Source organism: Camelus bactrianus, chromosome 7 (genome assembly GCF_048773025.1).
Source record: "Camelus bactrianus isolate YW-2024 breed Bactrian camel chromosome 7, ASM4877302v1, whole genome shotgun sequence".
Classification (NCBI taxonomy): Eukaryota; Metazoa; Chordata; class Mammalia; order Artiodactyla; family Camelidae; genus Camelus; species Camelus bactrianus.
In genome coordinates this window covers 18,104,134-18,120,183 of record NC_133545.1, presented here as the reverse complement: position 1 = coordinate 18,120,183, position 16,050 = coordinate 18,104,134, and the positions used below count along the sequence as shown (strand labels likewise).

At 43.9% G+C, this 16,050-nt stretch overlaps 1 protein-coding gene across 3 annotated transcripts in view; it reads right to left on the bottom strand.

Moving 5' to 3' along the window:
* PLXNA4 (plexin A4) overlaps positions 1 to 16,050 on the bottom strand; it is a 561,131-nt gene that overhangs the window by 452,791 nt on the left and 92,290 nt on the right. Inside the window, exon 1 of one of the 3 annotated variants that reach the window (XM_045511049.2) lies at positions 13,208 to 13,459. The exons of the other annotated variants lie outside the window; for them this stretch is intronic. The gene's annotated coding sequence lies outside the window, so the exon portion shown is untranslated. Of the gene's footprint in view, positions 1 to 13,207; positions 13,460 to 16,050 lie in introns of those variants that run through there. 3 annotated transcript variants of the gene reach the window in all.

The window sequence follows — 16,050 nt, the reverse complement described above, 5'->3', positions numbered from 1 at the left end:
CATGAAGAATGCAAGGACAGGACAGAAACTGTTCGGAAATTTTCAAAACTAGTTAGACTGTGTTTCTATGACCCAGAAACTGCCTGGTGACTAGACAAGCTGTGGTTTAGAAGGAAATAACTCAGAACACCAGGAAAATGTCAGGGAAGTGTAAATCCCAGAAAACCTCCTTAACAACGATTTCTGCCTGCTTTGACTTCTTAGGAAAAAATAAACAACCCTGCAAAAGAGCCAAGTATATGTCAGTGGTTGTCAAACTTTTTCAGGTAGTACCAGCCTAGAAATCATGATATTCTCTGTATGCTCCCTAAGATATTTGTATTTTTAATTCCATTTTACAAATCAACACTTTTAGTAGGAGACAATATAATTATATCATATGCATGAAATATAATATCATATCCAGGCATACAGGTCCAAAAAGATAAGTTGTCAAATTAAACATTAAAAAACTATTTCTGAATTTCCCTGTTAATACTCATTTGCTACCCGTCCATCTTTATTGCAATTGTCTGTGCTGGCTGGTAATATAAGCAATATCGAAAATCAAAGGGAAAGTTTATGGGAGGAAAAACTGAAAATGGAGAACATTCTATGCATTAATGTTTCCTTAAATTAGGAGGATATCCCTAGACTGCGAACTCTACACAGGGAGGGGCAATGACTGTCTTACTTGTTGCTCTGTTTCAGTTCCTAGGACAGTGTCCAACACATTGCAGAACTTAAACAAACGTGTGTGACCAGCTCTTTCATTTTAGCTGCAGAACATCTCACTCCAGCCGGAGCCTAATTTGACAACTGCTGAACAATAGCAACCCTGTCACCAGATTTTCTTGATAAGCTCTTTTTTGTTGGGAAATATGTTCAAGGCTCCAGGGCCACCATCACTCCTGCAGGTCCTGAAAGACTGAATAACATAACTTGGTACGCATGAGTCCTAATCCCAAGAACTCCTGTGATTTTGGAAGTGACCATGGATAAGGGGCTCACTTCCAAGTAGGATCCGTGAGAGGATTCTTGTTGTTTTGCTTAGCTTTTGTTGCTTTGTTCAAGATCTTAAAACATCATGATAACAATAAAAAATATAATAAATGACATTATTATTTATATTTGCGAAGTCCAATATACTTAGATTTTAAAATTTGTTTTCTTAGTTTATTTATGCATTTTATTTCCTTATTTTTATTAATTCATTTTTAATGACATAAATAGCACATTAATGCTGCTTTACAATGATCAAAATCCAAACAATGAAAACCAAAACCCCCTTGATTATTGCCTCAAACCCAGTCCTCTCCTGGAAAGCAACAACTTTTCCCTGGCTTGTATCCTTCCAGATCTTTTTCTGTTCTTTTACATATAAATGTATACACACCTAGAGACATTTACAGTTTTATCTTGTTCTTATTCTTATTTCTATAAATAGTATAACTTGTTACTTGTGCTCTATGACTTTCTTTTGGTTGCTTGTATTGTTTGTTTTATGAGGGGGAGGTCATTAGGTTTATTCACTGATCTCCACTTGGAGGAGGCGCTGGGGATTGAACCCAGGACCTCTTGGGTGCTGAGCATGCGCTCTACCACTTGAGCCATACCCTTCTCCCACTGTTCTTTTTGGAATATGTCTTAAAGCCCTTTCCATGTCAGTCCATATAAGTCTACTTTATATTTTTAACCATTCACAGTATTCCATAACATAAATATACCACAGCATACTCACCTAGTCCTCCACTGCTGGATGTTTACATGGTTTTTAATCTTTTGGTTTATGTACATCACAGCAATGGGCATCTTATTTATGCTTCGCTCTATACTTATGAGAGTCCTACTTCAGGAAACATAGTGAGAAATTGATTTGCTGGGTCTAAGGGTATGAACACTTAAATTTTCACAAATACTAACAAATAACTCTCCAAAGTGGTTGCACCACCACAAGTACTGGATGAGAGAACCTGCTTCAGCAAACTCCTGCCATCAGCTTCAAACATTAAAATGACGGCCCACCAGCGGAGGGAAAATAATTTTCCACTGTTGTCTTGCCCCATAGAGTTTTGGGCGTGGAAGGTCAACTACATGGCTGCTATTTAAGACAGGTCTCCTCGCTCTGCTTTATTTCTTAACCCCACCGATAAACAGGGAGACATAACCTCAGCAGACAGCAGTGGCGGGGACTGCTGGCTGTCCACCAAATCTCTTTTTCTGGGTACACAGTTAGACTACATTTCCCAGACTGCTTTGCAGTTAGAGCCTTATTGCTGGGTTTTAGCCTTGGAAACACACGTGGAGGGATACATACAACTTCCCAGATGGGCCTATACAAACTTTCCACACACTATCTTCCAGGCTCTTTTCCCTTCCACTAGTTTGATGCAAATAATTCTGGTGAGCCTAGAAGTCTCATGTTGAAGAGGACAGAACCAAAGAGAAAAGATGCCTGGTCCTTGAATGCCCACTTGAAGAAGAGATACCTACCAAATTAAACCTGTTTTGGATTTAGTGTGAACAAGAAACAAACTTCTAGCATGTCTGAGCATTCAGCACACTGATACAATACAGGCAGGACTAACTCATTAAAATGACTGTGGGTGCTAAAAATCAGGGAACAGTTCCTTGGGCATTTGGGGCTATCTCGCAGGGCAGAATATTCCATCTTGGAAAATCTCTAAATACTTAGGAACTAGCTGAAAGCAGAAAACAAAAACAAAACCAACAACAACACCACCTCTGGAATGGTTGAGTTTGCAGTTTGGCTAGCAAAAGGATTTCATCCATCTTCTCATTCCCGCTGTGGCCTGAAAAGGACCACTTTCTGGGGAAACTCTAGTTGTTGGTCAGCACTTGGCCTAGGGGGCTCTGCTCCCTTAAAATGTTCTTTCAGCTATTGGGGTCAACCACTGCAGAGAGTCTAGACACTGCAGGATTGTTTCCTCCAAGGTCAAAGACCACTCAGAATGCCATTTGCTGTTAGAATGCCACCCATGAGCTCGGGGCCAGGGGTGAACCACCACGTGATTACCAGGTTACCTGTTGGGGGACGACTGTCTGCAGAGGAGAGAAATTGCCTTCAGTAGAGTCAGACCCAGCATTTCCTGGGAAGCACAGCAGTCCCTGCTGGGGAGCTGTCAAAACTATTTGTGCAGGCTGTTGTCCTATGGCTAGGGAAGGAAGCCAACCCACCCCTCCAGGTGACTTGTCACCCATCCCGCCCCTCCACCATTCTATGTAACTATTGAGATTAAAGTCATCATACCTTGGTTACATTCTAATAATGGCAACTGGCAGTCTCTGCCTCTGGCTACCACTGGGAGGGGAAGAAAGAGACTTTGAAAGAGACTCATGAATCAGATGTTAAAGTTAAAAAAGATCAAGGAGTCAAGCCATCCAGCTCCTTCCACCAAAGGAGAAGTTTTCAAACAATGAAATAAAGCAAGGAAAGAGAAGCAACCCTGGCTGAAGGCAGGGAGGAGGCTCAGAGTCCCTCTTGCTGGTTCTGTCCCTCACTCATGGGGATTTCTCCCTGGGACACTTGGGCTCCCAGAATACAGTTTGAAAAGCTCCTTTCTGAAGGCCCTTCCAGATGGCCCATCCAAAGGTCTGGTAGGAAGCAAGCTCCAGAGTGTGCAGCAGCATGCCCAAGGGAGGCAGACCAGCATTTCTGGATGTGGGAATCCTAACGCTGGGACATAAAGACCTGAGGTTGGAGACTTCACTGCTTTCTGTCCATTGTACTCCCAGTACCTGGCTTAGCATTAGATACAGAGCAGCACTCACTATCCAGAGAATGAGAGAATACAGGAAGCCTGGTCTTAGCATTGCAATCAGCAACGGTTATGGCATACTGGCCACATAGCAATTTACAGTTTACAAAGCACTTTCCCTTATACTGTCTCATCCAGTCCTCAGAATCCACTATGAGGTAATTAAGACAGTGATGATCATTCTTTCAATAAAAACTGAATTTCAGAGAAGTCAGGTAACATGCTCAAGGTCACACAGCTGGTCAAGGGGAACTGCAGGATTAGAATCACATCTTCAGGCTCTAAGTGCCGATGCCCTTCACCACTGAGATTCTTCGCTGCTCCCACCATAACAGCGGTGACCATCAGTGGTGATGGTGCTGGAATATTATTACAATCACAGCAACATGCAAAGAAAATACAGACTCCAGTCCCTGACCATAAGCACAGGCCTGCTGATTAGCTCACATGGCTGCAGCTTCTGTCTCTCTACATCGAGGCGAGCAATCCCTGCTCCATGAGCACAGATCACAGATCCAAAACCAGATAGTCATCCTGAATGTTCAGACCAGGGATCTCCAGGAGCATGAAGAACATGGGGTGAAGAATTGGTTTCATGAGCTGGAAACCAGTTCAAACTCCAAGCCCTCCTTCATGTGGGAAGTCACAAATGGGAGTTAGTCTTGGTAAAGGAAGCATGAGTCTGGAAACTACAATTCCTGTGTGTCCTGGGAGAAGTCATGAACTTAGTCTGTGTAACTCACACGTTGCTGATTTGGTGTTTAGTGATGTAAAGATTAAATACCAGTCCCTACCAGCAAATTGTTGAGGGCTGCTCTACTGAGGCTCTCCATAACCTGCCCACCACTCTTAGAATGACTTTCACCATAAACTCTCAGAAATTCACCTACCTCGAAGTCGGTCCACGGGCAAGCATGTGCAATAGGCATGCGCACAGAAGGCTCTGAGTAAGAGAAAGGAAGAAAGCCCAAGCCAGGGGACTTTCTTCTACTTTCTATGTCGCCCAATTTACTCTCCTTATATAAAATAGGTAAGATAACTCCTTCCCATGAATGCCAATGCTATGAATGCATTTTCACCTGCAGAAAACAGCCCCAAAAATAAAGCAATTTTTGGCCTTCAAGATCTTTTTTCCTTTCATTCTTCAAGTTCCCTCTCTACTTACTTTTTCCATCTCAGAAGTGAGGGCTAGGCAATTTGCAAGAACCTAAACCTCTCTGATGGGGTGCAGACCAATGATTGATGCCCGGGGCGGGGGGGGAGGGGCTGAACCAAGCTTCCCGGGGTTGAGAGTTATATGACCACATAACAAGAGACCTCCTCTCTTCCACCTCCCTGGCATCCCACAACAAGTAAAGCTTGAAGAAGCAGAGTTATGGTGATCAGGGGATCCAACTCTACCTTTCTGATTTCTGTGGCCCTAAAGAAACCAAGCACCAGAGAGAACATCACAAAAGGTGGGAACAAGCTGGGAGGCAGAGTGGGGTGTACAGAGTCCATACCTGAGACCCTCTGGCCACTTATCAATCAGTTGCATTTGGCATGTGCATGCTTTGTACCCAGCACTGTGCTGGGTGCTGCGGGGAGTACGGAAGTAAAATAATGTGTGATATCAGGCAGCAGAAGGGTTGAACTCTCATTGAGGTGGCTGGACACAAAAAGACAACCTTAGGAACAGTACACTGGGTCAACAGAAATCCCTACATGTGTTGCATACTCAATACCAGGGTCTGCTCTAGGTACTGACATACACACAAAATTCCCTGCTTTCATGAAGTTTACTCTCTAGTAGGAAATATAACTGAGGGTTTGATTGTGGAGGTAAGAAAATAAAAGTCATCTGTAATGAAGAGAAGAGATCTGGGTGAGCTAAGGCAGAAGCTTCAAGGAGGCTTTCTCCCACCCAAGCCTCTCTATTCAGCTTTCCCAAACTGAATTTATCATCTTTTCTTTTATATAAGAGGCCCTCTCTCCGTGAACACAGTCATCATCACAATCCACCGAGCAAGAAATCCGAAGGTATACCAGATGGTCCTGATACACTTCTCCTTTCTATTTGCCGTAAACAATCTATCAGCATGTCATGTAGATTTTTACCTCCTAATTACCTCTGAAATCTGTTCCTTCCTCCATATTCCCACTGGCACAACCTAGTTTGAGCTTTCATCGTTTCTTACCTTCTGTAGAAAGGTAATTAGTAGACATTATCATGCACAGTCCAGATTCTCCTCCAGTGAAGGCCTTGCTGTCTCAGCTCTAGGAATGCTGTTAGTGCCCAGCCCTCAGCTATCAACCCCCTCAAGCAATCAGGTTGCTTCAGCTGCAGAGAGCTGTCTTATCCAAGGCTCATCTATCTCAGCCCAACCCAGGACAACTCTGAAGAGCTATTCAAACTCCAGAATTCCCTGTGGGGTCAGCTGAGGCTGTTGTTGGGCCTGCATCACAGAATGACATTTTCCTCTGCCCACTCCCACTTTACCCCCAACTCCCTCCCACAGGTGCTGATCCCAAGGGTCCTCCTCAGTAAACAGCCTGCATGTCAGAACCCAACAAGGATGCTCAGATAAGTGCAGTGGCTCCTGACTACCTTCTCTGCTTCCACTTAATCTTTCACCAATCTTATCTCTGAATAACTACAAAAGTGATATTTCTGATTTTTTTAGTTTCCCTTTAATTTTATCAAAGTTCTACAAAGTTTACAAAATCAAATGTTACTCAAGGCTTATAATGAAGAATGGTATTCCCTTTCCCCACCAATCACCATCACTTTCTGGCACCGACTTTTACATTCTAAATAATCTGCTGGCTTCTCTTCGTTGCTGATTTTTAAAGATATTTACTGACTTCCTACCACAGAAGATGAGAGTTTAGGTCTTTTACACACACACCGCGCGCACACACACACACACACACTTTTTCTTTCTCCATCTCCCAAGACTGTTACACACAGTATTTCACATTGTTTTTGTTGTTTTCACTCTATAATATTATTCACAGTTGATCCACATGATTGCATTGCTTTTCCTGTACAGGTTTTTTATTTTTCCTGGAATACATAATTGCCATGTTTTCTTATTTGCTTAACTTTGGATGTACCCCTTACTAATTTCTCTCCCAGCTCTCTACCAGAGTATCTCTTCCTGAGATGTTTAAACACATCTGGTAATCAGCCCACTTAGTATTTTTCTTCTAGGAGATTTCCCTCTTGAGACTCTCCCTCCTCTTTTTCTCATATGGACTGAAGCTCTCTAATCCTGCTCAATTATCCTCAACCTTATGGAATATATTTTCTAGTAGCTTCCTGATAAAGGGTACACATGAAGTAGTTTTTTAAGACTTTTATTTCTAAAAATGTATTCTGTCTTACATTAGTCAGGGTTCCTCCGAGAAGCAGAACCAATAGGATACAGATATTATGAGACATGGGCTCACATGATGACGGAGGCTGAGAAATCCCATGATCTGCTATCTGCAGGCTAGAGGCCCAAGGAAGCTGATGGTGTAATTCCAATCCAAACCTGAAAGCCCCCAAACCAGGAGAGCTGGTGTACAAGGGCAGGAATAGATGTATGTCCCAGTTCAAGAAAAAGAGCAAATTCACCCTTCCTCCACCCGCCTCAGTGGACTGGATGATGTCCACCAGCACTGGTGAGGGTGATCTTCTTTACTCAGTCTATGGATTTAAATTCTACTCTCTTCTGGAAACACCATCATATACACACCCAGAAACAATGCTCTGCCATCTGTCTAGGCATCCCATTAGATCAGTCAAGTTGACACATAAAATTAAGCAGCATGTATCCTCATACTAGAGGTAGTTTGGCTAGGTACAGAATTCTAGTTTTGAAAACAATTTCCCTTAGAACTCTGAAGTCATGGCTCCACAGTTTTCTAACTTCCAATATTGTTGATGAGAAGCCCCACATCATGTTGACTCCTGCTCTTTTATATTCCTTACTCTTTACTTCCCTGGCTTTTAGGCTATTTTTCTATGGCATTTTGAAAATTCATGACTTGCCTTAGTGTGTCTTGGTGAGCTCAGGTTGCCGTAACAAAACACCACAGGCTGGGTGGTTTAAACAACAGAAATATATTTGCCTACAGTTTGAAGGCTGGAAGTCCCAGATCATTGTTCCTGGTGAAACCTCTCTTCCTGACTTGTGCATGGCTGCCTTCTTATTGTGCCTCCTCACATGGCCTTCCTTCTGTGTGCCTGAGGGGGCCAAGGATGGGAGTGGTGGGAGGGTGGGGAGAACTAGAACTCTTTGGTATCTCTTCTTATAAGGAATCTAATCCTATCAGAGTATGGCCCCTACCCACCCTTACAACTTCACTTAACTTTAATTACCTCCTGAAGGCTGTACATCCAAACACATTCACATTAGGGGTTAGAGTTTCCACATATAAAGCCCACAGCACAGTCTATCCCAGAAGACTTCCGAGGAAGCCATACCTCTGGTTCCTGGTTTTCTTTGTGCAAACAAGTTTGCTTCTTCTTAACTTCCCCCAACAATATTTCAGCTTTTTCTCTACTCATAAATCATTTGCCTTCGCCCATCGCTTTCCAGCTTTCACAATTTTGTAGACATCTTTTGCCTTTTGTCATTACCTCTCCTGTCTTTTGTCCCTTTTTTCCCTAATGCTTTATGGTCATGTTAGTGGGGTTTCAGGAGGAAGGAGAAATAAATTCAAGTGTTTGGCCTGTATATATACCTCTCATTCCTTGAAAATGACATTTCTAAACTGCAACTCTTCTCTAATGAAAACTCTTCAATTTCCCCCCACGACATGCAATAAGGACTTTGAAACTTTTCAGTCAATGCACCCATCATGACAGAAGAAAATTAACACGTGTACTCCCAAGTTTCTGGGATATAGTCCAAAGAAGTCAACTACTTGCATGCAATTTCTTTGAAATCTCAAGTTTTATTTTTTAAATATATGCAAATTTTGCCCCTATTCCATAATAGAGCTGTTTATTTTAATATAAGAATATTATTTTAAATTATTGGCACTTAAGTGGCTTTCCTTTACTTTCTTACCCCAATCTTCAAGTAAAACTGATGCTTTGGGAAGATACCATGTTTATCTCACTGCTTTGTGTATCCCTGAAACACATACCTCAATTTCAGAGGCCCAGCCCTTATTCTTACTATGCCCCCAACACCCAGCATGTATCTGGCTCTTAGAAGATACTTGACAAGTGTTGATGAATGAACTGAATGATTTTGAAGGAAGAGTATCATTTGGAAGGGGAGTAGGGAGGGGGCACATACGGCATATCAAGTAGACTATTTAGCTACGCCAAGTTCTAGAGGGACGAATGAATACAGTCTAGTGAGTATGCTCTGGGTAGTACTCTGGGCTGGGGATCTTTTCCAGATGTTCTTATATTTGATCTTTTGCCCTGAGATCCCAGGGTAGCTGTGTCCCTGGATGAGCCTTGTCATTGAGGTGTCTCCACTTTCACGTCTATTTCCATTGGACCTCTCCCTGCCCCGTGCTCTCAGCTGCTCCTCACTCACCCATCCTCATAGCTCCTGGCAAGATTAAACGTATGCTACATGACCAAACCAGTGCTAGAAGCTATATTCTTGGAAACAGGGCTGGTCTTACTGAGGGGCATAGACAGACCTTTCAACTTTAAGCACTGTGAGGACAGTCCTCTCACTTAAGAAATCTCCTACTGAAGTCAGAAATTCTCTACCTGGAAAGAGGGTGGGAAAGAATAAATTGGGAGTTTGAGATCTGCAGAAACTAACTACTATATATGTAACAGATAAACAACAAGTTTATAGTGTACAGCACAGGAAACTATATTCAGTATCTTGTAGTAACCTATAATGAAAAAGAATATGAAAATGAATATATGTTTGTATATGTATGCCTGAAACATTATGCTGTATGCCAGAAATTGACATGACAGTGTAAACTGACTAAAGTACAATTTTTAAAAATCCAATAAAATAAAATAAAATGACACTATCATAAAATTTTTTTAAAAAAAGGAATTCTTCCCCCAAATCACCGTTCTCTCACGGTGCAAAGGGCCCTAGGAGAGGTCTACAGGGGATCTTCTTCAACATCCCAGAGAGAAGAGATGTACAAGCTGCTACCTGTCTTCCAGGAACAGCAAGAGAAATCAAAACCACTGAATGGGAGAAACTCCTACTGGAGTTGATTCAGACTTTTTCAACTTTGTAATACAGCCAAGCGCCAGGTCTAATGGTACCAAAAAAAAAAAAAAAAAAAAAAAAAAAAAAAAGTGCTAAACAGCATCTAGGAAGAGAAGGCAGCTATTTACTGTTCTTCTGTTTCTCCTTTTATTTTGGCCCCATACCTTAGTTTTAAAATTTCATTTTAAAAGTATTTTGGTATTATTTTACAGGGTCATACGTGCACATGGTAAAAAATCAAATAAAATGAAAAATAAGAACAATAGAAACTAAGACTCTTGTATTTGGGCTTCTCAAATCCCTTCTTTTTTATCAGAGGCAGCCAGTAACACCACTTTCTTGGGAATCCTTCCAGAGAGAGTTTTCACATGGACAAGAATGTATGTGTATATTTTCCCATAAAAGACAAAAGTAAATGTTAACACACTAATCATTCTCTTCTTATTCTTTGTTTCCTTTCCTTTTCTTTTTTAACTTAATTATCTTGGAGACTGTTCCATATCATGATATAAATATGCCTCATTGTTAAGTTGTGTGATTTTGTACCACATGGATGTCCAATATTTTAATGAGAACTTTTGATGGACATTCGATTTCTTTCCAGGATTTTGTTACTGTAAAAAGATGATTCTACACTGGAATTTGACAAAGCATTATAAAATGACTATAACTCAATAAAAAAATGTTTTGAAAAAAAGATGATTCAGTAAATGTACTTCTTCATATATCTTTAAGTATATGTGTAAGTTCATGCACAGAATCATTTCCAAGATGTGAATTGCTGGGTGAAATGGGGAGAAAACATGGTTCTGACTGATATTGCCAAACTGTCTTTCAAAGAGGTTCTTCTGTTGGCCCCATGACTTTAAGTCCATGCACAGAGCTCTAGAGCATCCCCTTGCCTTTTTCTCCTTTCGATCTCTTGTTCTTTTTGCCCCTTCCTTTCATCAAAGCCCTAAATGGCAAAGGAGTAGGAGAGAGATCGGATTAATCCACCAGAGTGGAAACAGTCCAAGTCTCCCGGGTAGAATATCTGGAATTAAAACACTTGGTAGGCAAGGAAATCTTATTTTTAATGGAAATCTTTAGAAGTAATAATAGAGAATGTATAAACTTATTTAGCTCCCACAACCCTATAAGATAGGTGCTACATGACTCCTATTTCAAAGAGCAGGAACTTGAAGCCCAGAGACACACAGCAAATGTGGGAGCCCTGTGTGAGCCTAGACTGTCTGGGTCCAGAGTTGGGCTTGTAGGGGAGGAAAAATATCTTTCTCTCCGTGATCTTGGGATCATGGCTGGGCCACTGTAACAAGACAGATTCACAAGAGAAAAGCATATAGACTTATTTAATATAAATGTTATGTGACGTGGGAAACTTCATAAGGAAATAAAGACCCAAAGAAGTGGTTAAACCTGAGCGTTTTCATGCTTGGTTTGATGAAGAGAGGAAAGATGTGGGAAAACATGGTAGGACAAGGGGAATGGACCAAGAATAGGAAATTGGGGGAAACTTAACAAGGCTTGTTCATTCAGATTCTTCTTGGTATCCCTCTGTCTTCAGAGATAAGGATGCTCCTTTTTCTCTAGATAGAGGGAGGGCACTTCTCACACGAGGGTCTATGACCTGCTTCAGGGGGAGATCAAAAAGTCGCTCCTGCACCTGCTATTTCTCAAATTCCTTCAGCTTGAAATATTCACTGTGCCAAGATGCCATATTTGGGGGTGGCGTGTCCTGAGCCCCACCAGGCTCTCACCCGTTACACTATCTTTTGAAGCAGAAATGTAGCCTCTATCTCCATAGTTCCCAGACTCTGACTGTTCACATGCCAAGAAAATTTCAAAATAATTTGGGGGAGGGTAGATCAACACAGGATTGCCAACTTTATATTTTGCCAAATAAGCACTTTAAAAATAAATCCTATTATCACTGTCATTTCATTTTTCAAATGACTTGTTAACACCACAAAATGGGGATAACATAATCTAAGGATAAAAGCAGAAACCTAAACCAAATAAATTTAGATTTATGAAAAATGCCACATCCTCCCTGTCTTCTCCATTTTTGCTGATGACCAGTGAAAACAATCAGGAATCTCAGAGACCATTCTACATCACTTGGAGCCCAAGATCAGCTTGCTGGATCTCTCTCGTCTTGGGACCCAGAGCCAAGTGCCCAGACCCACTTGGTGTGGGGGGCTTAGTGGGCACAGAGACCCTCAGCTTCAAGCCTGGGAACATTACAGGAAGGAAAGCCTATGCCTGGTCCTATTCAAGGCTCCCTCCATCCTAACCAGACTTTCCCTTCAACTCAAAATACTCCCGGGCCAAGAGGAGACAGTGTGTGGGGGGAGGTTGGGTGCGGAGATGGAGAGAGAGAAACTGAATCAACGAAGCCAGTGTTCTGAGTGGCTGCAGAGATCAAAGGTCTCCAAAAGAAGCAGGGTAGCTAATTGCCCCAGACAACACGATTTGCTCAAGGTGGCTGAGAAGCAGGGGGCCCCAGTGCTCTCATCCTGGGCCTGTTATTCCTTCCTCGGTTTGGGACCCCCACCAACAAGTACTCACTCCATAACTGAATCCTTAAAGGTGAGGTTGTGCTCCTGACAATTTCACCTCCTCAGGGTTTCTCACATTCCCCCACCGGCTTCCCTGTCTCAAGCTCGTCATCTCTTTGGTCAACCACGGCAACCGCCTTGCCCAGTGTCCCCCACAGCCCATCTGTCTTCCTCCAGACCAGGCTTTCCAAAATGCAAACCTGGCCACTTCATTCCCTGTCTTCACCCCTCCCTTCAATATCTTCTCATTTGCCACCAGCAGAATCAGGTCGGAGCTTCCGAGCATGGTACACACAGAAATTCCATCCCCTGCCACCAATACACAGCAACACTGCCCCGACACACACACACACACACACACGCACATACACACAGAGTAACAATGCCCCAACACACACGCACACACACAGACACACAGAGCAACACCCCAGGGTTGACAGGACTTTGTAGCCAGTGGCTCTTGTCCCACCCCTTTGCCTGCATCCCATGGTCGCTGTGCAGACGTCCAAGCGCCCTTCACCTGGGCTCCAAAGCAAGGCTACCACGAGCCCGGGGAGCAGCAGTAGCCACTTGCCAAAATCTTGCTCCAGCTGCCGCCCTCCTGGATTCACCTCAAGCCTGAGAGGGTCAGATTTTCCACGGCTGCCACCCATATCCTTCCCCCCACCGCACCCCAGTAAGACGGCCTTGCTTGATAAGAGAAAAGACTTCTCACCCTACTAGCTCCTTATGAATCATTCTCTTCCCAAAAGGCAACTGGTTTCACACGTTGAATCATCCAGGTCTCCTTTGGGGGCACCCCAGCCAGCCCTCACGTCTAGCATTTGAATAAGTTTGAAAAAAACCACAGCTAGCTGAACCCAAAGGACGGAGCAGGCAGTGAGGCGGGAAGAATTCTGCTCCACCCAGCAGCCCCAACACACGTCTTCACCCTCCCTTGAAGCAACTGCCTCACGTCTTCTTGGTATGTCCTGATGCAGAAGCAGTCCTTTGCAGAAATGCCCAGAATGACGGGATGAGGGGGAGAGAATGCAGACACACATGGTTTACAAGCTTATTCCCTAAGGGCCTTTTGATCATTCCCTTGGCTCTCAGCAACCTTGCCCTTTCCTCCCTTTCTCTGTCTCCCTCTCTCTCTGTCTGTCTCTCTCCTTCCCTCCCTCCCTCCACCTTTTCTCCCCTGCTCCCAGGCCAAGGCCACAATCTGTATGCACAATCCTCGCTCAGACCACGGGTGTGTAAAAAGGATGAATTACCTCCTTGATCTCAACGTGATGGCCCCTGTCCAAGCACCCCTCACCTGCTGGGCACATAATTGAAGTGTGGTCTCTGCGTCTGCAGCTGTCACGGAGGAATTGACAAAGAGATGAGAACAGGGCCCCCGCACAAACCATGCCCTCCTTGGCTGCCTTGAGTGCACGAGAAGGCAATTTTCCACATCATGCACAAGGGAGAGGCCACGCGGGGCTCTGAGACACTGAAAGGGCCCTTTAACCGGGAGGAGAAAATCAGCACAGACGCCCTCAGACTTGTTTTCAGCTGCCTCTTGCCCTCCACTCCTGCTCTTGCCTAAGAAGATTCTGGAAGGCTGACAAACAGAGGTCAAAGTTGTCTTCCAAGTCTGTGAGAAACCCTTGGCAGAATTAGCACTGGCCCGCCCTGTACCTCAGTTTCCCTACCCCTGCTATGTTGTAGTTCCTCTGGCAGTAAGTACATAAACAAGCAAATAAATAAAATAAGAAAAGGACTCCCCCAAACCACGAGTGCCAGGCCTTCCCTCACTTCCCCTGCCTCTGCCTTCCCTTCTCCTACAGGCTGAATACTGGGCTTTCCCACCCCCCAAGCCCCTACCCAGATCCGGAGCCAGTCTCCCAATCTCAACCGAGGCAGGAAGCTTACAGTGGCTCTGTCCCGTTTCTCTCACGGTAAAGTTTTCTACCTTGTGTAGGGGTTCCCCTTGTCTCCTCCCATCCAGGAGCCTGCCCAGAGCTCCAACAGCCAGCTGGGCACTGCTGTCACCCATAGCAGCACTGTCCCGCCGAAGTGACGGAGTGACCAGGCCCAAACTTAGCAGAGTCGGCCTCTCAGTTCCCCATCTCTGGCCCTCAATTGGAGGAAGCTCTCACTCCAGGCACAGCCCTGTTCCCCTTCCTGCCTGCCCCATGTTGTCATGAGCAGATCACACTTATCATGGCAAGTCTGGGCCTGGGACAGTTGGAGACTACATAAAAGTACCTGGGTAAAAATCATACCAAAAATGATGCGGGACATTAGTCCTCATGGTTACTGAGCCACCCTAGCTCCTCTCTTTTACCCTGATGATATGAAAGGAAAGGAAAAAAAAAAAAAAAAAAGAATGATGTTAGGGAAGCATTTTGAGCTAAGAGGGAGCAAGAGATGCTCTGGTGTGTGTGTCACCGGAACGTCTCAGCCTGTGGGGACAAATGCTCATTTACATTCAGCACACAAACAGCAGCGCCTCTGAGCCCCGCCTGCTTGACAAGCAGGTCATCTTCTCTTTTCCAAGTTGCCAACGATTCCTAAGGTCCTTGAGAATCGGTCCATGCGTCCTGGCCTTCCCAGTTCCAGTGGGTACTCCTCCCGTGTGTTCTATGAGGTTGGCCTCCCCAGCAGCAACCTCACTGCATCCCTGTCTTCATCAAAGTTCACCTCTGAGGATGGTGACCTTATCTTTACATCTGCATTAAGTCAACCCTGCCTCCCCTCACCCACGCAGTTTCCCCAGCACAGGTGGGTGCCACTCCACAGAACCAAAGGTGCCATTCAGGGGGCCTTGCAGAATAAAAGATGAGGCTTCCCAAATATAGTTTAAAGCCCCCAGAACTGTGGGGAAAAAAAACAAAACAACAGCTGTTTAAGCCACCCAGTCTGTGGTATTTTGTTATGGCAGCCAGAGCAAACTAATACACCATATTTCATCAAATCCAGGATGCCACTGAATGCCATTAGTTTAGGTATCACTGAAAAATAAATTAAAAAGCACACTGATAATTAAGTGCAATGCTTTGGTATCACTTGGAACGTTCAGACTTACTGGAAGACTTTTAGAATCATTCAGATAGATTTTTTGTTGTTATTACTCTCATGCAGACAAAAAGGGAAAGATAATCGAGATAAACTGGTTACGGTGTTTCTAAAACGTGTTATTCAGAGTCTAGCGCCACTGAATCACTTTTCAACTGGGAGTTGAAAATGGCGCCATGGATGGATGATGGATGAAATAGCATTTCTTAAAAGTACGCGCCACCACTGCCTCCTGGGCTCTTCCAAACCACTGACACCTGTTATGCAAACTAGATGTTGGATGTCTTCACGCCTGCCCTGTGATAGACAATTCTTTCACCCCCATGTCAGCAACAAAATGTAACATAGCTTCATCTACTTGTGGGAGTCTTTCTTTCTTAGGTCCCTGTGTCGGTTTGCTAGGGCTGCTGTGACAAAATACCACAGACTGGGTGACTTAAACAACAGAGGTTTATTTTCTCACAGTTCCGGAGGCTGAAAGTCCAAGGTCAAGGTGTTGGCAGGGATGATTTC